Source organism: Vanellus vanellus, assembly GCF_965231255.1.
Source record: "Vanellus vanellus genome assembly, chromosome: 11".
Classification (NCBI taxonomy): Eukaryota; Metazoa; Chordata; class Aves; order Charadriiformes; family Charadriidae; genus Vanellus; species Vanellus vanellus.
In genome coordinates, this window is record NC_138916.1 from 24,134,593 (window position 1) to 24,155,810 (window position 21,218).

Sequence of the window (21,218 nt, forward strand, 5' to 3'; positions counted from 1 at the left end):
CCAGCGGAGCTGGCTGCGTCCCCACCCTCACTGCTGCCAGGCTCTGGTGGGGAGCTGCTGAGTGTGGGTGCATTGGAGGGACCCCCGGGAGGACTCCTGGCTGGGGCACCCCCTCCCTGCCGCCCCCCTGCAGCCCCCCCACAGTGGGTGCTGCCGAGAGAGGTCCATGGCATCCTCCGGGTCTTCCTGGTGTGAGCCAGGCTGGGAACGTCCCCACTACGTCAAGAGTTCTGCAATTCAGTTTGTCTTTCTCCCTTGCCAAAGGCCGTTCATGCTTCCCTGGATGTGGAGCAACAGAAGTCACGCACTTGCTATCTACGTTTTTCACTGGCAGAGCAATTTCTTTTAAATGCCTCATGCAGCATCTCACTGGTCGGGTCACCTCTTGCCACATACCCCCATGAGCGCACACGCTGTTGAAAGAACCAGCGCTGCATAGGTTATGCTTCCTCACCCCGGCACATCATCGTAGAATCATAGAACGGTTTAGGTTGGAAGAGACCTTGAAGACCATCCAGTGCCACCCCCTGCCCCGGGCAAGGCCCCCTCCCCCCAGCCCAGGCTGCTCCCAGCCCCATCCAACCCGGCCTTGAACCCCTCCAGGGATGGGGCAGCCACAGCTCCTCGGGGCACCCTGCGCCAGGGGCTCACCGCCCGCACGGGGACACATTTCTCCCTCACATCTCATCTCAATCTGCCCTCTTCCAGTCTGAAGCCGTTCCCCCTCGTCCCATCACTCCGTGCCCTTGGAAAAAGTCCGTCCATCCGTGTGTGTCCCCGTCCCCCCCCAGCTCTCCTGGAGCCCCTCCCAACGTGCCCCTCCGAGCACCCACCTAGTTTAATAACCAGGTGATTTTACGTGAGCATTTATGGGCTGTGCGGATGGATCGGGGCGCGGGTTTGGGGTCAGACGTAAGCCTCAGGGATGCTTTTGAAAGTGTTTTAGGGACTCTTCCTCCATCACAATATTAAAAAGCTTCGGTGCTAAACTGCCCTGTTCCTGCAGCTAACATTGAGGGAAAGTTTCCTTTTAAGCTGCAAATGAATTATTGATGCAATTATTCATTCTCATTTAAATATCTATTTAATGGCATTTAAATAACAGTGTTCAGAATATGTCAACAGTTTACACAATAATTTGGATTCTGAACTTTATACCTCTGTTTTCTCCCCACACAAATAATTGAAGCTCATCCATTTTGAGTGAGAATTGTAGATAAGTATCACTTTTTTCTATTGCACATGTGCGTTATCTAAATATATTAAATCACTTACTCAATTTTAATTTCATTTGAATGATTAATCAGTTACTTGGCTATAATTATTTGTGTTAAGACATCTCTGATTAGAAAACAGAGCAGAGAGACAATTAGGAAAACAAGTGTGTTGAAAATCTGCCTGATCATCTCGCAGCCTGTGGTTTGGGATGCGGGAAGGCGTTACTGCTGCCGGCAGCCCCGGCGCCGGGATTAGAGGCAGAGCCTGCAGGGATAACATGGAGCCGGGAAGCTCAGAATACGTGCAGGTGGATGGGATAAATATTCTTGTGCGATTTCCTTTGGCTCTTGGATTCAGCGTGAGCTCTGGGGGTGAATTTTGGGGCAGGAGGTGGGTGCACCTCAGCATGGAAAGGGGTTGGTGCCCCACGTGCATCACTGGGACTTCGCTGGTTTCTCTGCATGCGAGTGGGATCCGGTATATCATTCCCAGATTGAAATGAAAACCTTGGCTTTAAAAACATGCTTCTGCCTTTGATCTTGTATCCGCACACGTGTAACTTTACGGCCTTTGCAGAATTGACTCCCGATGTGCATCTCTCCAAAGAGCGTATTGCCTCCCCTGTGGGGGAGAGATGGTCACAGCTGCCCTTGAGATTTTGTTTTGGGGTTGGTTGGGGTTTTGCGGGTTTCAGTGAGTGCTTTAATCCTTGAGTGGTTACTGTCTCTTGCCGTGCTGTCCCGCTAAACCGCAGGAGATGGGCGCAGAGAGAATGACTCAAAGGCCACATCTCTTTTGGCAAACAGCTGATGGGTTTGCTGGGACTGCCATGAAGCCAGGCTGCTGGTGGTGGAGGCTGAGTTAATTTGCTGAATTTTAGGGCCATTTCCCTTCACAAAGGTCTTTGCAGGTGAGTGACCTGTGGCCTGCTCTCCGACAGCCCGTTCCCTCTGCGTTGCCCCATCCTTCTATTTTTTTTACCGCAGAGATGTATCCCAGATGTCAGCTTTCTGTATCTGATTTTCTGCGGGTGTAAAGCCTTGCAGAGAAGCCTGGGAAGAGCAGAGCCAGGCGCACCCCATGGGCTGACCTGGGGGGGCCTCTCCGCTGCAGTGCTAATTGGGGGGGATCCTAATCAACCCTCTGCCTCAGGCGCATTGCAATGAACCCATCGACATCCTTACCAGCCCAGGGCTACGGAGAACCTGCCCTGAGCTATGGAAAATTGATATAACCACAGGCACAAAGCCGCTGGGAGAGCGGGATTATGCTCAGAATCCCCATTTCCTCAGCCCCTATTTGCCCTGGTCACCCCGTGCCGCACACCGGTCTCAGGCTGCAGCTTTCAGGCATTAAAACACCTTTTTTTTTTATTTATTTTCTGGCGGACTGTGTGGCTGGGAAGGCACCAAGCACGCGAGCATTAAAGCGCAGCTGGAGCGGGAATTGCATGTTATATATATATAAATATATCCAGGCAGGGGCATTGAGCAGAGCCAGATGTTTCTTCCCTCCCGCAGCTTGTCAGCGTGTGGCGGCTGTTGTGTGCAGCGGTAGTCGTGTCGGTGGTAGGAGGAAGCAGGCGCACATTGGGGTCACGGTGAGCTCCAGCAGATCCCCACAAGATTTATGGCTAAGCCTTCCAGCTGGAATGTGTTTGAGGCTGGGATGTGCCGGTGGGGATGTGCTGGTGGGGATGGATGTGATGGCGGAGATACGTGAGTCCCTGGGGGTGATGCTTTAAGCCCGGTCTCAGCCCCAGGCTGTGGTGAGGACCAACAGGGGCACCCTGAGAACCGGGGGAGCTGCAAAATGGGAAAACGCTGGAGAAACCCCCTAGGAGAGGAGAGTAAAGGGGCCCCTTTCCCAGAGAGACGGGATGCTGTTGATGCTGCTCTCTGGTGCCTTTTTGGTGGCATCAGGGCCAGAGCAGGATGCTCCCTTCCCCGTGGGCTCATGCCGAGGCGAGCAGCCTGCATCCCTCCCAGCATGCTGCCTGTGGGTTTCCTGTGAGGATCCCGCATTGTTAATTACCCCCGGGGGATTCTCTGCTTACCCTGAGCGGCTGCAGCCGAGCGCCCGTCCCAGAAGATTTCGGTCCAGTTCGTGCTCTTGGCAGAGGCAGGAATGGGGTAATTGGGCTCCCCCAACATTACAGCTCCGGTCGGAGGAGCCCCACGCACAAATGACACTGGCAGCATCCCCGTGCATGGTGGCAGTGGTGACAAATGTCACTGACCCGACCTGGCATTGCTCTGGCCCTGTTGCCCCCCCCCAGCCTGGCCGAACCCCCCCGGCCTCCAGAGGCTCTGAGTTTGCCGTCTCAGAGGTGTGGCTTGGCACCGCCTTGGGTGAAAATGCAGTGTAATGAGCCAAAATGTGCACTTATTGGCACTCGCTGGACCCAAGCTGGGTGTCAGCCAAGGGCTTGGCCCCGTCTCCAGCAGCAGAAGAGATCTTCCTTTCAACATGTCACCTAAGGAGAAATCTCCCTGGGCCGCCCACCACAGAGCTGTCAGACCCCGCTCACCCTTCGCCCCCCACAGAGGGAGGCACTGGGTTAAATCACTCTCCCATTGTGGCCCTGGGTTCCCCCGAGCTGTCCCGCGGTGTTGGAGCAGAAGCCCGCAGGACAGGCAGGGTGTGCTGCACCACAGCTTGCATGCACACATCAAGAATAAATGATTTTTTGGCTCCGAGGAGGAGGGTTGGAGCTGCCCCAATACTTCTTGTTGTTAAAGTGCCTTAGCGCTTTCTAGGCTCCTCTGGCTGAGTAGAAAAATCAGGTTTTTATTTTGCTGATCATTACCAGAAGCAAAGAAATGGGTGTTTCTGTTTGAAGAGCAAAGTGTCCGCCAGGTGCTCAGGAGCTCAGGCAGCTGCTGGTGCCGGCGCAGTGCCGGTACTGGGGCTGCACTGGGGCAGGGACGGTAGGAGGGATGGGTGGTGGTGAGGAGGGTGCCTGGTTTGCAGCCAGCATCATCCACGCCGGGAGGAAGCACTTTTTTATACTGGTGCAAAGCATGTGGTGACCCTCAGGTGCGGCGGTGCAGCCCCTGCTTTGCCCAGCGTGCAGCGTTGCAGCAGCCCGTGCTGCGGGGAGCATCGGGGCAGCCCCGCTGCGGCGCTCCGGCTGCGGCATGCTGTGCCCAAGTGCTTCGCTTTGCATGGCGGAGGGGCGAAGGTGGGAAAGGCGCTGGTCGCCGTGGGGAAACAGCCCTTAAAGCGCCTGGAAAATTACTCTGGGGTTTGTTTCATCCCTGAATTTTAGGGATTCCTTGTGAGACCTTGTGAGGTCCGTGGGGCTGTTGAAGTTCAATCGATGGTGGGCTTGGGACATATTCTGGTCCTGGTGCTTACATGGCCCGGGGTAGCTGCTCCTGAGACAGCAAGGTGCACTGGACCTCACCCTTTGCACGGTACTGGGCTCCACTCGCCCCAGCCGGGCAGGAGCGGTGACGTGCCGGATCCAGCACATGCAAGGGACACCCACGGCCATCAGAGTGGGGTGGGTGTCCTTGGGGGTGTCCAGGAGTGCTGGCACTTGTCGTGTGGTCGGACAAAAGCATGATCCATAGAGCTTGTTTCTCAAATAGCAGGAGTTTCAAAATAGTCTCAGCTGTAATAAAAGCTCAATATTTCCCACAATTGCTTCCATAATGCCTTTTGCACGTTGATGAGATCGGCCTCTGGAAGGAGGGTGTCCCATGGGGCAGCGCTGCACGGAGAGGGGTTACACTGCACGGGTGCAGCGAGCTCCGGCAGCAGCAATCGCGGCATCATCCTCCACCAGTAAGTCATGGAACTGTGGGGTCTCTCCAGCAAGAAGACAAAAGTTTGGTGTTCGAACCTGTGGGTGCGTGTGTGGGAGCTGCTGGGGGGCAGGGCCGCTGGCTGAGACGCCGGCGCTTGCGGAGGAGGTGGCAGCCCCATTCCTCATCCTCCACCTTCCTCCCCGAATTCATCTGTTTGCTAATGGAGATTTCAGCAGAACAAGAGATAGGCCGATCTGGCAAATAGGTTTCGTGCAGTCCCACGGCATCTTTCATTAGGTGCAATGTAAAAAGCCAACACCATCTATCACCGGGTTCAGGACAAAGGAACAACACGCCGAAGGCTTTGGAAGCAAATTCACCCGCGTTACCAGTTTTCACCATCATTTCCCAATCCGCTGAAGGAGATGGTCAGAGCAGCTCATGGAAAGGGGCAGCTTTCATGTCGCTTCTGGACAGCCCCTCCGGCCCCTCCCAAGGCACTTGTTCCCTTTTTTTTTTAAAGGGGAAAAACCCCTCTCGTTTATCCTAACGGGCTGTTAATAGGATTGGTGTCACAGGGCTGCTCAAGCCATCAGCAAGATGCGGGGGTCGGCAGGCTCCATCCCGCGGCGGTGACCCAGTGTGGTTGGGGAGCAGGCGCCTGGGCAGCAGCAGAGCGTTTTAACCAGCTCTGTGTTTACTCGGTTTTCATTTTCTGTCTTATTTTTGCAGCTCTGCTCCATTAATCTTCTCCGTGGCATCAGTTTTCCGATGCCTCACTGTGTAACGTGTGCCGCAGCACTCTGCATTTGCTTTTTATTTCTTCTCGCTGAAGGGGACAGCCGAGAGGGAGTTGAGGGCAACTGAGATCACACATTTGGCTCTTGCCATGGTACCTTTCAGGCCGTGATTCCAAGACTCTCGCACACTTTAGGAAGCAAAACTGGAAAAATCCATAGAAGTAGCTGGTTTTGATGCCCAAGTCGAGGACCGAGGAGGCTCGTGGCTAGGTGCTGTAGGCGGTGGTGGTATGAGTGCCCACAGCTATCGCTGTGTTCTTCTGGTCCGTGGGTGCTGTAGAGATTGGTCCAGACTGATCCAGGTGCTCTTGGAGCTCAGGCAGTTGGGGTAAAACTCCTCAACTCCGGCTCATTTTAATTCCACCTCACGTGGCACAGCAGCTGCCGAGGTGCAGGTTCCCCTCAGCAGCGGTGCCGTTGCCAGCCTGGGTACCCGCTTTGGCCCTGGGAGCAGATGCAAAAGGAGGGTTCTGTGTCCCGAAGGAGAGCCTTTCGCATCCTCCCGTGTGTCACGGGGTTTGTTGGGCAGCCAGGACTGGCTCAGAGCACCCGGGGGAAGCTCCAAGGCATTCTCCAGGCTGACAAAGGTGGCTTTCCCACACCTTTTCTGGGGTACCATCCATCCAAGCACCAGCCCGTATGCGTGCAGGAGAGAATCCCGGAGCTAAAAGCACTGTCGTTCCCAGCTGGTCTCATTTAGGTGGGGATTTGTGCACGTGAAGCCCTTTGCTAGGGAGGACGGTGGGGCTGGGACCGTCCAGATGGAATTGTCATTGAAGAGCTGTGAGGTAGGACCCGGTGGCACTCAGCGTTGCCACCGCCGCCGCCTCTCTCCGTGCGATAACTGGCAGCGGTGCTCCCGACCTGGGGGTGCCATGTGAAACGTCAGCAAAAATAAATCTGGCTAATCCCAAGGAATGACCGGGTGCAGCAGCAGCCCCATGGTTCCAGGGAGATTAAAATAAAAGTCTTGCATTACACCACTTGGAAGGGCTGAGATTTACTTGGAAACTGAATCACATTAATTAGCATTCTGCTAATGGCTGTTTTGTATAAATATAGTGTGCCTTAATACCAACACGAGTCGCAGGTTGACATATTTAGATCGTTGATATCAAAGTCATTAACGCCTCTCCGTGGTAAACCTATTCTCAGTTGGGGCTGCAAATGGGATTCTCCTGAGCCAATCAATCTTACTAAAGCCTGAGCGGAGCCTGTTGATCTTTAGCCACCGAATGGATACGGCTTCCCAGAAATGTGCTTGCATCTGTCAAAATTATAAGCAGCTGGCAGCCGTAGACAAAGGTCATATTTGCCGCGAGTGTGAAAATAGGATCTCAGGACAAGAAATGCTATTTAGCACCGTATCAATTTGGGACGTGCTATTAATGTTGCGGCACAATACGTGTGTGTGTGTGTGTGCGTGCGCGCAAGCGCATCCATCCCTGCAGGCACTTGTACACATGTCAATTATATATTTATATGTAAAATTTCTCACGTATACCCTGTGGTCCTGGAACTTATCCAGAGCTTATTAAAACTTAGTCACATCAAAGGATGGGAAAGGTCTGCCTGAGTTTAGGAACTTGGAGAGCTTAACAATTATTTCGCACTAATTCACTCCTAATTTATTGTTCATTATTGCCCTGATTAAAAGCCCCCCTGCTTGATAGCAGCAGTGAATGTAATGCGTTCCTTTAAAAACTTGATTTTGAGGAATTTCAGCATGGCAGGAGTGTGGGGCTGCTACCATTTCTGAGAGCCCGCTCTACGTATTAGTCATGCGATTACTACAATTATTGCACTTAGCACAGCAGAATGGCCTCTGCTGGGCTGCGCCTGGAGCCATCACGGGGCTGTGGGCAGCCCCCAGGGGCTGTAGCCGTGGGGGGGGGGGGTACAGAGCCAGCGGGACTGGGCAAAGCCCCGATGCTGATCACAGCCCCCTGCGATGGCTCTTGCCCCAGCGCAGTCAGCAGCACTGATTTATGCCTCCGCTGCGCGCGGGGGAGCACAGGGCATATAGACCCCCCAGCTCCCAGTAGGGCTGGAAGCCATGGTTGGGTGGGAGCGAGGGGCGTCCCCGGGATGGCGTCCCCGGGATGGCATCCCCTCGGCGTTCGCTGCCCTGGGACGGAGCAGACACCCTGTGCAGGAGCCCACAGGATGGCAGGAATCTCCTGGTCTGCCGTGAAGCCCCTGCCCAGGCGGGCTTGACCTGGCGCTCGTGCTTTGAAGTCAGGAGCACGGTTTCATCTGCGTTTATTATTAGATTGCAGTGACAGGGATGAAACCGCATAAGCCCAACTTCTGAAGTATGCAAATGCCTGCCTTGTCCAAGAGACCTCGCTCGTTGGTGTAATTTAAGGCCAAGCATTTTAGCTTGGGAGTTTTAATTTTAAATCATAAATCTCTGCGGTACCAAAATCAGGGTGCTGCGGGAGTCGCTGCTTGCAGATCCCCTGCTGGGCAGGGCGAGGGGACACGCGGGCACCGAGCAGTCTGAGATGGCATCCCTGGGTGGAATGTGGCTGTGGACACTCATCCCCTTTCCCTGGTGCCGTTTCAGGCGAGGGTGCATCATAAGAGGGGTTTATTCCCACCTCTCAGGAGACCAGCCCCGACGGCAGGAGCATTGCTGGCCCTGCATGGAACCCCGAAAACGCGCCGTGTTTGCGTGCGTGAGGTCTCAGTCCAGCCGTGTCCCGTGGGATGCTCGGTCCAGAGCATCGCTTCCTGTGGGAAGCCTGAGAGTTAACACTGCTTGGGGGGGGATTCCACCCCCTCCGCACGCGGAGAGCTCAAAAAACACGGAATAAACTCCATAAAGCTGACAAGGAGGGAAAAATGCTAGGCAACAAGTTGAAATGGCCTAACAATAGTGAGCGCTTATTTTGACAGCAGGGTTTTTTTTTGCAGTTGGGAGGTTGTGCTTATAATAAAATCTGCACTTGGCTGGTGGATTTTAAATAACACTTATCTCATGGATCAAGCCAGACGGTATGTAACGCTGAGGTCCGTGTGCGGCATGTCTTTCCTTTAATTATTCCTGCCTCCTATTTTGGGTATTTCTTAGCAAGCCCTGAAGCCCCGAAGTGGCTGCAGATTGCAAACGAAGGTTTATAGAATTTTACCGATCAATAAAGGTATTAAATAAAAGCACAGGAGAGCTGCATGAAAAGTCATTAGAGAGGACAGGGCTTGGGAAATATATTCAACGTGAACAAACATAAATATCTCTTATTTTTTTTAGGTCAAAAAGGAGATGTGGGGGTGGAAAAAATACCCGTGGGTATAAAAATGGCTGGCATCATTTGTTTTGTCAGAGCGCGGGCAGCTGGAGAGAGCTTTAGATACAATCCTCCTCCAAACGAAATGCAAGCAGAGGAAAAGATTATCAAAAGAGGAAAGGCTTTAATAAACTGCGAAGCCCTGATCACCCACTGAGAAGTGAAGCTTAATTAGAAGATTAAGCAGTTCTCTGGTTGTGTGTGTGGACTCCGTGTGCGGCGGTGCTGTGCCAGGAGCTGCCCGGGACCGGCTCTGAATTTACTCCTGTGGCTTTCCTGGGATGTAAGACATGGCTGTGCCTGGCTCCGAAACGTGGCACCAGCTCCGCCAGCTGCACCCGCATCCTGCAGGAGCGCGGTGCTGGCATCGCCAGCACGCCCGGGAGGCTGCGAATCGGGCTGGGAAAGGGGAAGCCCTTCGGAGGCAGAGCCTCTGCCTTAGCTCCCCGCTCAGTTTGCACTTTTCAGGTATCCTTTGGGACTCTCCACTCTGTCCCTTCCCACTCTGCCTGTCTGGAGCCCGTCCCAGCTCCCTCTGCATCAAGAACATCGCTGCATCAGCAGCTGTTGTTGGGACCAGTACTTATTTTACCCGAGTGCCCGCCAAATGGAAAAGCTGTCTTTAGAAGGCTATAAATCGGGACAATTCATACATTTTTATTGCTCGGGCTCTGCTGACTGCTGGAAGGGCACAACGGCGTGTCCCTGGGAAGGGACGCCTCGGTGCGCTGCTTTATCTGCTCGCCAGCCGCAGGCTGGGTTTCAATTACAGTGAGCAACACGGCGCAGAAGTTATGCTTCCAGTTTCTCCAGTTAGCGGTGAATCAGGCTCGTTTGTATTGCCAGCAGATCTGTGTGCCAGAGTTGTGAATGTGCTCTCAACCTCCTTTAATTCCATATGCTGAGGTCCCCAGAAACGCGGCGTTCAGAAGCCGGCAGCACCCCAGGACATGTGTGCGCGTGTGATGTGTCGCAGCGCTGCCAGATGTGTGTGCATCTCGGTGTGCCCACTCCTGCTGTGCCAGGGAGGGTGGGCTGGATGCGGCCCTGGGTGCTGGTCCAGGTGACACACCGGGGTTTTACCTGCTCAGGAAAAATCCAGGTTCTCTAGATGTCACACCTTGCTCCTGCTGGAAAAAAAGGTGGTTTAAAAGACACACTCTTCCAGGAGATTCTGTCTTGTGGAAGAGACAGCAGAACCTTTATCTTTTTGCTTTTGTGTGAAAATAAAGTGCAGCTCTGTGGAAAGGGACCTGGGAGTCCTGGGGGCCAACAGGATGCCCACGAGCCAGCAGTGTGCCCTGGTGGCCAAGAAGGCCAATGGCATCCCGGGGGGCACCAAGCAGAGCGTGGCCAGCAGGTGGAGGGGGGTCATCCCCCCCTCTGCTCTGCCCCGGGGAGGCCACATCTGGAGCGCTGTGTCCAGTTCGGGGCTCCCCGGGTCAGGAAGGAGAGGGAACTGCTGGAGAGGGCCCAGCAAAGGGCTGCGGAGATGAGGAGGGCACTGGAGCGTCTCTCTGCTGAGGAGGGGCTGAGGGCCGTGGGGCTGTTCAGTCTGGAGAGGAGAAGACTGAGGGGGGTCTCACCAGCGCTTATCAGTCCTCCAAGGGGGGGTGCCGGGGGTGGGAACGGTCTGTTTCCAGTGGTGCCCAGTGACGGGACAGGAGGGAACGGGCACAAACGTGACCATGGGCAGTCCCATCCCAACCTGAGGAGGGACTTCTCTCCTGTGCGGGCGGCAGAGCACTGGCACAGCTGCCCAGAGAGGGGGGGAGTCTCCCCCTCTGGAGCCATTCCAAACCCGCCTGGAGGTGTCCTGTGCCACTGCTGGAGGTGCCCCTGCTCTGGCGGGGGGTGGCACTGGGGGGGCTCCGGAGGGCCCTGCCGGCCCCCACCAGTCTGTGGTTCTGTGATTTGCACCCGTTGGTGAGATCCGTGGGCACACGGAGCAGCAGCAGTAGCCACCCAGCGTGGCTTGTGGCCCGGCAGCACAGATCCGTGCCGCTGGTTGGAGAAGACCATAGCAACGTGCCGCCTTGTCCCCTTCACGGGACGTATGTGTCGTGACAGTGCTTGGGAGGTGCCCGAGGTCACTCACAGCCTTTTTACTGTTTGCTGCCGTGTGTTTTACTTGAAAGCCCGGCTGCTCCCACGCCATTACGAGTGTGGGTGCTTTTTTGCACCAAACATTTCCCATGTTGCAGCATCAGCCCGTGACTCATTTGCTCTCTGCGTGCCAAGGCTGCGGCGCTGCTCCTGCCGCTCCCGGGCTGCCCCCGCGCCCCGGCTCCTGCGCTCGCTGCTGCTCCCTTCCCACCGGAGCATCTCCCTCCAGGCAGGGTGGACCATCGCCCTGCGGGATCGCACCTCCCGACACCCCGCTCTCTCGAATGCTAAAAGCAAAAGGGTTTTTTGTCTGGATGCTGCGGGTGCCCGTGTGCGGCATCTCTTTCGGAAGAGGCGGATGCAATGCTGTACTGCAGCTCCCAGTGCCCAGCGTTCGCCCGGGGCTCTGGGACCCTTTGCCAGTGCACCCTGTGCCATTTCAGGGACCGCTGTGCCACCTCCAGATGGGTGTTGCGCGTCTCAGCTCTACTCGGGGGACACCCCATTGTGTTTCGGGTCCCCGGTGCTGCAGGAGGGCAGAGCACCCACATCCCCACCATCGCCCGGGGCCGTTCCCGCAGCGGCTCCATCCATAGGGAGGAGGTGGGATGAGTTTGTGGTGAACCGGCCTCCAAGAAGATGTGTCTCAGGGTAGGAAGAGTTTGGGGAGGAGCTGTGGGGGTGTCCGTCAGCAGTGAGCGGGGAAAACAGCCAGGCTGCTCTCCGGGAAAGGCCTGGCAACCTTTGGATCTGGGTTTGGGACCCCGGCATCTGCGGGGGGATCGGCCGCGCTTGGGGCTCGGTGCCCATGGGGAGCCGGGACCCCGCAGCCCCCGGCGGGGAGAGGTAGCACGAATGCCTCGGGTGGCCAGAAGGACCCGGTCTCAATGTTTTCTTCAGCAATTAGCACCGGCAGCTCGTTTACCCTGCCCGCGCGGGAGACGTGGTTTTGGTGGGCCACGCCGCTCCTGCAGCCTTTGCTCCCCCTTCCTGGGGGTTTGCGGGGATGCCCCAAAGCTGCTCCTGGGGGGCGGCCCGGGCAGAGCACGGGGGTACCTGTGGGCTGGGGGGGGGATCTTGTCCCACGGGCAGGAGAGGTGCCCCCAGCATCGCCGTGCCGCCGCCGCACCGCCTCGGCTGCCCCTCTCGGCAGCAGCCAGGGTGTTTCGGGATGCTTTAACCAGCATTTCCCGCCCCCCCTCCCCGAACTCACACACATGCAGCTTGCAAAATCTAATAACAACCGGTTGAAAAACATACTAAAAACAGGAAATTTATGTAGCATGACCCAAATTGAATTATACATTACAGCACTATAATTGATTTTTTAGAAGAGAGATTAAATTTATTTTATGCCTCACTAACTAACAGCTAGATTTACCTAATTGCTTGGAGTGCAGAGTTAGTATGATTCATTAAACCCCATACATGCCTGGGTACATTACACTGTGACTAAAGCTTCCCTGCTTCGAGCAATTAAAATGGAGAAACTTGGGGCCTCATAAGTAATTGAATATAACAATACAGCTTGGAGTTGCTGTGGATGTCTTATTAAGTTCTTCAAGCAAAAAAAAACGCACAAGTTCCATCCGTTCTCCAGTGAATCATTTTGTGAATTTTTCTATGACTGGCATTGTTTTCTCCTCTTGCCAAAAAAAAAAAAAAAAAAAAAGAAGAAAAAAAAATTGTGTCTATGAGACAGATTTCATGCCTTGCTTCACAGTTTAATTTTATCAATCATAACATTTAAAAAAAATTGACAGCAGTGAGTAGACATCCCCGCTATTCCAAGGAGAGAAATTTTGGGTAGAATCTAGTAACATTTGGTAATTATATACACATTGCAAAAATAAAGGTAGCAATTTAGTAAAACAGGAGTGGAGAGAAATTATCATTTTAGCTGGCAGGAATAAATTAGAATTGTTTGGCACAGTTTAATAAAATCCCACATAAGCACAAATTACTCTCGGAAAAAGCAGCGACGGTGGCGGAGCCGAGTGTCGGACGCCAGGGACAGTTGCGGGGGGAGGCGGCAGCCCGGTCTGTCTTGCACAGGGGTTGGGATAGTCATCGCTGGCATTGTGTATATGGTTTTTCCTCCCGTTTGGGGCCCAGAAATGCTGGTGGGCAGCGAGTTGTTGTCAGTGCCTTAACGCACACCGCAGGCGTGCAGGGTTTGCCCGCTGTTTGACAGCCTGCCCTCCCCTTCGCAGGTTGCCTTTTATTTTGCCAGTAAAATGATTAGGGAAAAAAAAAAAAATCCCCATTTATTCTGATCTCTTACCAACAGCTCAGCCCATTTAAAGGCTAACTGGGCTCCAGCCGCCTTTTCCCAGCAAGGCTTTGAGGATGCTTTGAGGATGCTGCCGGGGTGCGAGACGCCCTCTGCTCCGGGGCAGGGCTACCCTGGGGGGTTACGAAATAAGAAGATGATTTAACCTTGGTTAGATGCACCACACCGTTCCTATAATTCTGGTTCCCGCAGCCCTGTTGCGCGCAGACGCGGTCTCCTCATCACTGCAACTACTTGCGTGCGGAATGTTAAAGAAGTGAAGAAAGTTTCCGGCGTTTGCTTACATGAAATTGGAAGTCCCGGCGGGGCTGCACCGCGGTGGCTCTTGTGGACTCATTTCGGTAAAGAATTGGGGGTGAGCAGACGCTTTGTACAATTATTAGGAAAATGATTAGTAGCCTTCCAAACGCAGGGGTGGAAATGCACACAGCATTAGTGTTTAATGAGGGTTGCACAATCCAGGATCATCAGTTTACTCACTTCGCGGAGCCCACAGGTCATAAAATTCAGGCTGGATTGTGTGAAACATCTCACACAAAGGGCTTCCCGTAACAAAATAAGCCTTTAATTAGCAGAACATCATGCGAGGCTGAGGTGCAACTTTCCCAGACATATCACCAGTGACGTTAATTACCGAAAGGCTTTGCACATGCATGATTTATGCCTTTTTTTCCCCTTGCAGCGCTGCTGTGTTGTGTTGCTTCATGGGGCTTTGCCGGGGAAAGGCTGGCACCGCCGGGCAGTGGCTACCTGGGGGCTGGGAGGGGGGCACAGCCACCGCTCCCTCTCTTCTCCTGTTTGCATCCCAAATTTCTCGTTGCAGATGCACCCGTCTGCCTGCTGCTGCTCCTGGCCGTGTTCTGGAGGAATCGTGTAATTAATGGTTTCCTTGTCCGTGTCCAGTGATGCAGTTATAATTTTACTTTTGGAGCTGGGAGGCGTCGGATAACAAGCTTTGAGGGGGGAAAAACACGCGAGGCTCTCATGAGATGCAAGTAGGTGATGTTAATGCGTGAGACTCATCCAAAACGGGGAGTCTGAGGCTGGGGAGAACCCGCCAGCGTCCCCCGTGCCGAGCGTCCCCCGTGCCGTGCCGAGCATCCCCCGTGCCGAGCATCCCCCGTGCCGCTGCCCGCAGCACGGCCCGGGCCCCGCAGTGCCGACCGGCCACCGGAGCCGCGCCGACAGATGCGGGGAGACACACAGGGTTTTAAACCATTAGGCGAATGAGTGTGTTTTTTTTTTTTAATTACAGCCAAAGCTATATCGTAGGAAACCTTTCAGCGAAGGAGCGTGCGGCGCTAATGGGAACCGAAGCGTGTGCGTTTTGTTGCCTGAAAATGGGGTTGTTTTTTCCCAGCGCTGGTACCGGCGCGCTCCGTCACACTGCGCTTCCCTTTGCCGTCTTAAGACGCTCCTTTTGCTGCAAGAGCCGCAAAAGAGCCTGGGAGGGGTACAGCTCCAGGAGAGATTAAACTGCTCGTTGAGGAGGTGCAGCGTGATGAGGCCGATTCCCGCGCGTGGTGCTGATCCCAGGCTTTTTTTTTTTTTTTGCCTTTTTTTTTTTTTCCCTGAAAAAGGAAAGATCAAGGGATGCATTTAACAAAATGAGATGCCCTTTATGCCTGTACACACAGGCAGCCCTCGTAGCTGTTACCATAAAGGGAGAACATCATTAAGAAATAACGAATGGCCCTGCACGGGCTCCACCCCGCTCTCGGTGCTGGGAAGCCTAATTAGAGCGCAGAGATAACGATGGAGTGCTCGGCTGAATTTGCATGGGACTCCAGCCTATATAGGGTATGAAAGTAATTTATTATGCTTATTAGAGTGGAGCTTTTGTCACTGCGGGCAGAGCCCCGTTAATACCCTTGGAGCTCCTGCCCCAACACCTGCGGCTTGGGGTGGGCTCACACCGCAAATTCCCTCCCCAGCCCCGAGAGCTTCTTTATTCTGGCGTTTGCTTTGGGGGGCTTTGGGGGGCTTCAGTAAGGCACTGATTGAGCACCCGGTGGTGGCTGCCGGGGGGGAGGTGGGTGCTGCAGAGCACGGCTACGAGCGGCGTGCGGCTGGGTGGGCTCAGGGGTGTTTGCCCTTGGCGGGGGGCTTTGCTCTGACCCATCGGAGGTGGGAACACGGGGGCTGGGACGCGGCGTGGGGACCCCGAGGAGAGCAGGCGGCCGGTTGAAATCCTCTTGAGGGAACCGGAGGCTAAACTGCCTCCAGCTGCTCTGCGTTAGATTTACTGCCTTTACATTTCCCAGGCAGCAGCTCGGTTGTCCTCCTCGGCGAAAGCATCCACGCTGCTCCTTGAAAGCATTTTGCTCATCTTTGTTGTCTCATCTCTTGGTTTTCCCTTCCCCAAGTAAGCGGTCGCTCTGGGCTTGGCAGCCTTTCCGCGCCGCCGGGGGATGCCGAGAGCTGCGAGTCGGAGCAGAATCGGGGGAGCCTGTCACTTGCCCACCCCTCCTTGATTAAAGTTCCTGACACCCGGATCATCATTAACACTTCTCGCCTAATGAACGCCGTTTATGAATGATGGCAAACATGTAAACAGGTTTCATTAGGGAAACTCTTTCTGATTAAAACTGTGGTTTGGGTTAATTAGGTGGAAGTGTCTTTGTTTGCTTTCACTTTTCACAATTTTTGACACTCTGCACAAAGAAAAAAAAAAATATTGCAAGAGGTTGGAAGTTTTTAGCAGTGTTTATTTCCCGAAATGGTAGGATGCAATTGCATTTTGGTGGGAAGCTGGCCCGACGCAATCCCTCCCGTGGGGTGGGGAGCAGCGGGGTGTCTGCTGCTGCGTGCCGGGGCTGGCTGCGCCGGGGAGAGGGGCCCGACCCACCGCGGGGCTGCGGCAGAGCTGCAGCTGAAGGACAAAGGTACCGTACACAACTGCCCTGCTTGCTTATAGCTGCTTCTGCTGCTCTTCTAGCTTCATTCCTCAGCAGCCCTGGGAAGGCCCTGGGGGTGCTGACGGATGAGAAGCTCACCATGAGCCGGCCATGTGCGGTCGCAGCCCAGAAGGCCAACCCCATCCTGGGCTGCATCAGCAGAAGTGTGGCCAGCAGGGCGAGGGGGGGACTCTGCCCCTCTGCTCCGCTCTGGGAGACCCCCCCACAGTGCTGCCTCCAGCTCTGGAGCCCCCAACAGAGGGGAGACATGGAGCTGTCGGAGCGGGGCCAGAGGAGGCCCCGGAGATGCTGGGAGGGCTGGAGCCCCTCTGCTGGGAGGACAGGCTGGGAGAGGTGGGGGGGTCAGCCCGGAGAAGAGAAGGCTCCGGGGAGACCTCAGAGCCCCTTCCAGTGCCTAAAGGGGCTCCAGGAGAGCCGGGGAGGGACTTTTTCCAAGGGCATGGAGTGATAAGACAAGGGGGAATGGCTTCAGACTGGAAGAGGGCAGATTGAGATGAGATGTGAGGGAGAAATGTGTCCCCGTGCGGGCGGTGAGCCCCTGGCGCAGGGTGCCCCGAGGAGCTGTGGCTGCCCCATCCCTGGAGGGGTTCAAGGCCGGGTTGGACGGGGCTGGGAGCAGCCTGGGCTGGGGGGAGGGGGCCCTGCCTGGGGCAGGGGGTTGGAACACGATTATCTTCAAGGTCCCTTCCAACCCAAACCATTCTATGGTTCTATGATTCTATGATTCCTGATCCCGTAACCCAAGGAACCTTGGCTAAAAGCTTCCAGTGAAGCCACCAGCTGTTTTGCATCAGAAGGAGAGGGGAGAAATGGGGGGGAAATCCCTCAGGCCCCAGTGGCCCATTTCCCCATGGAATTTGTCTTAATCCCTTGCCCTGAGCATCCTATTCCTGAGCCTTGGGCAGGACCACTGGCCCTTCCTGATGCTCCGATTCCCAGCAAGCTCGAGTGTTGATGGTGCTGGGAGCTGCAGATCCGGCTCTGGCTCAGGTCTGGCTGGGAATGCAAACGTGCCTGGTGGGGGTTGTGGGACATTCAATGGGGCCGGTTCCTGGGGTTAAAAATGGGCTGAGATAGCATCAGTGAAACCCAAAGCCGGTGAGCCAATCTCTGGTTGCAAAGAACAACTCAGAGATACAAAACCCACATATTCAGCTCTGTGGTGCCCTGCAGATCCTTCGGCTTCGTGGTCGCCGTAAAGCTCCCTCCAGGAGGAATGTGGCACTGATAATTGGTGTTAATTGGCACTGACCATACCCTCCGATACCAGGGCTGCCTTCGGGGCTGGTGGAGTGTTGCTGTTTGCATATGGTTTGACCCGGGTATGTGTGATGCTCTGCAACCGCGCGCTGAATAGCCGCGTACAGCCCAGCAAAGTCTTGGAAAGGGCTTTTTAACACAGGCGAGACTTGCAGCAACACAGATAAAATGTAGAGCAGAAGTGTGGGATAATAGCTCTGTTTTTCTGCAGCGATTGCTCAGAGAGAGAGACGTGAAACTGCCCCATTAAACGCTCCAGCTCTATCCACAGGACATCAGGAGAGGTCAGGGGTCTATTCTTTCTTATGTGGTTAATATTTTGGACCGAGCCACGCTTTGTGATGTAGAGGTTTGGTCTACAACGCGTCTGCCTTAATGAACTATAACAGCACAGAAGGCAATTATGTTTTTGTCTAGACCTGTCTAAGACCATCAACAGCACCTCATTACTTTACAGATTGTTAATGCTGTTGGCAGAAGTTGAAGATCCTCCTTGAAAAAAAAAATATATCAAATTTATTCTCTGCTGCAACATACTTTAGCTGATGATAAATGATAAATAGGGGCTTGTGGCTAATTAGACCTCGCTTTGTCCAGAGGCAGATACATAACTGTAAACCGTAACCAGGATAAAAGGAAGAGGGGAAATGGCAGAGAACTCACATGAGGTTTCTTTTAAAGATCATTAGACGCTTTAGGAAAATGAGGAAACAAAACTGCTGCTGTTGTGTCAGCGCATCTTCTCTGTGTATAAGGACTCATGGTCAGCAACTAGTCATACCGCTCTCGAGACTTTGGCCATGGATTCATTATGTAGATCTTTTTTTTTTTCATTTTTGTGTACATATCAAATCTGATAAGGAGGACGGGACCTCCCATGGGGCTTCCTATCAGCACTTTTCCAATTTCAAGATGCATGGCGGAATTACTCATTTTTCCCAGCATTTCCATCCCCATTCCTATTCCCTTTCTCCACAGAGGGGCTGCGTGCCGGGAGAGCCCAGGGTGTGGATGGACCCTCGGGATGTGGATGGGTCCCCGGGGTGTGGATGGGTCCCTGGGATGTGAATAGATCCTCAGGATGTGGATGGATCCCCAGAGTATGGATGGAGCCCTGGGGTGTGGATGGGTCCCTGGGATGTGGATGGGTCCCTGGGGTGTGGATGGGTCCCTGGGATGTGGATGGAGCCCTGGGATGTGGATGGAGCCCTGGGATGTGGATGGGTCACTGGGATGTGGATGGAGCCCTGGGATGTGGATGGAGCCCTGGGATGTGGATGGATCCCCAGAGTATGGATGGAGCCCTGGGGTGTGGATGGGTCCCTGGGGTGTGGATGGAGCCCTGGGATGTGGATGGATCCCCAGAATATGGATGAATCCACAGGGTGTGTATGGGTCCCTGGGATGTGGATGGAGCCCTGGGGTGTGGATGGAGCCCTGGGATGTGGATGGATCCCCGGAGTATGGATGAATCCACAGGGTGTGGATGGGTCCCTGGGATGTGGATGGATCCACAGGGTGTGGATGGGTCCCTGGGATGTGGATGGATCCCCGGAGTGTGGATGGAGCCCTGTCTGGGGCAGGGACCGTCCCTGGGGCTGGGGGGCCGATGCTGGCGGACCGTGGGGCCCGGGTGGGCCCGGCATCGGCAGGTGAGGCAGAAGCACCCCGGGATGTTGCGGGATGTTGCAGATAATTCAGGCTCTGTCAGCACAAACGTTGCGAGAGCAGAGATGCGTGTTGTGAGCTGTCAGCTGACAGTAATGGACTTGTTAGGCTCCTGATTGATGGCGATGGCCTTGGAAATTGCCAGAAGCCGTTCCAATCTCTGTCTGGCTCTGACACAGCCGTGCATGGGGACGGGGGGAGTGCTGACAGACCACTTTGGGCAGCCTTACGGCTTCCTGCTCTGCCCTTCGCACCGCCGCTGCTGCTCTTAGCTGCTACATGGCGCCTTCCAGCCATCGGCCACCACGTCCGGCAGTTCCGTCCTACAGATATCAGCGGTTTGGTGTCCCGCAGGTCCCCTCTCTCTCTGCCTGTGGAGCAGCCCCAGAGGGAAGGGCACAAGGATGCGCCGTAGCGGTCAGTGATGAGCGAGGCTCGGTGGGAAATGGGCGATAGGAGAAATGAGTGCATCATTTTAATCTCAAGAGTTGCACAGTTGTGTGTGTTCTGACTTTCTAAACATGGTCACAGCAGTAAAGAGCTGCTGCCCATTCAGCATCCCGAGGAGGTGTCCCCCCTGGACATCTCCATCACCTTTAGCCCACAGTTGGATGGAGTGCGCTGCAACCCTTCTGCAAACCCTTCTGCAGGAGCCCACGGGCTGGTGTTGGCAAGGGGACAGGGAAAGGGAAGGGAAAGGGAAGGGAAGGGAAGGGAAGGGAAGGGAAGGGAAGGGAAGGGAAGGGAAGGGAAGGGAAGGGAAGGGAAGGGAAGGGAAGGGAAGGGAAGGGAAGGGAAGGGAAGGGAAGGGAAGGGAAGGGAAGGGAAGGGAAGGGAAGGGAAGGGAAGGGAAGGGAAGGGAAGGGAAGGGAAGGGAAGGGAAGGGAAGGGAAGGGAAGGGAAGGGAAGGGAAGGGAAGGGAAGGGAAGGGTTGCAGGGCAAGCTGGGAAGTGAGGCTTGGAACCCCATCTTTGGCAAATCAGCCCATTTTACAGACGTGACCTGACTTCACAGTCTGTGTGTCGCTGGCACAGCCATGGGGTGAAGTGGGTGGACCTCGATGTGCACTGATGGAATTGCGCATACCTATAATGATGCTACGAAACCGGCATGGTGCGAAGGGCAGCAACAGCCTTGGTTTTCCTGGTCCTCTCCCCTTAACACAGGCTCTCTGGGATCCACCAGTCATACAATGAAAGGAGCAAAATCCTACATGAGAAACATTGGAGGCATCTCTAGTGCCTTGGTCAGGTTTGAAGGCCAGGCATCTCATGGAAGTGGTTGTCCTAATGCAGAGAGCATCTCAGCTCTCCTTGTCTCTGGGCTTTGAGGGGTGAAAATCATCAGTTCTTCTCATAACCTCCACTATAAACCTTACAACCATTTTTTTCTGGTTTTGTAGGATCTGGTTGGCTCTCAGGAGGTGGCTGGAGTACGTGCCCGGGTGCAAGAGGAGGCGGGGAGCCGGAGTGCTGAGCAGAGCAGGTGGTCCGGCACATGAGGTCCTGCACGTGTGCACTGCGGTGGTGGTGCGAGCAGGTAAGTGTGTGCGCGTCCGTGGTTATCTGACATGCCCATCGCCTGTGCGTGTTGCCTGGGGATAACATTGCTTCAGTCCTTGCTGCACGCAGCTGCAGAGCAAACAGGGCGGTTATCTTGTTAAAAAGGTACATTTTGATGGGCTGAGTAATATCGCGGAATACGCCTTCTCTTAGGAAAGTCTCCTCTTGTTCTGTGTTGGTCAATGCCAGAGAGGCTGATGCTATCCCGAGGTATGGAAAGGTGCAAACGTCTGCCCTGGAGATCTTTCTGTCTGGGCAGACAGGGTGGGAAGTGTAAGCCTGGGAGATGTGTGGCTGTGCAGATGTTTATCTCAGAAGCTGGAAACTTGGCAAAGAACAAATGTCTTC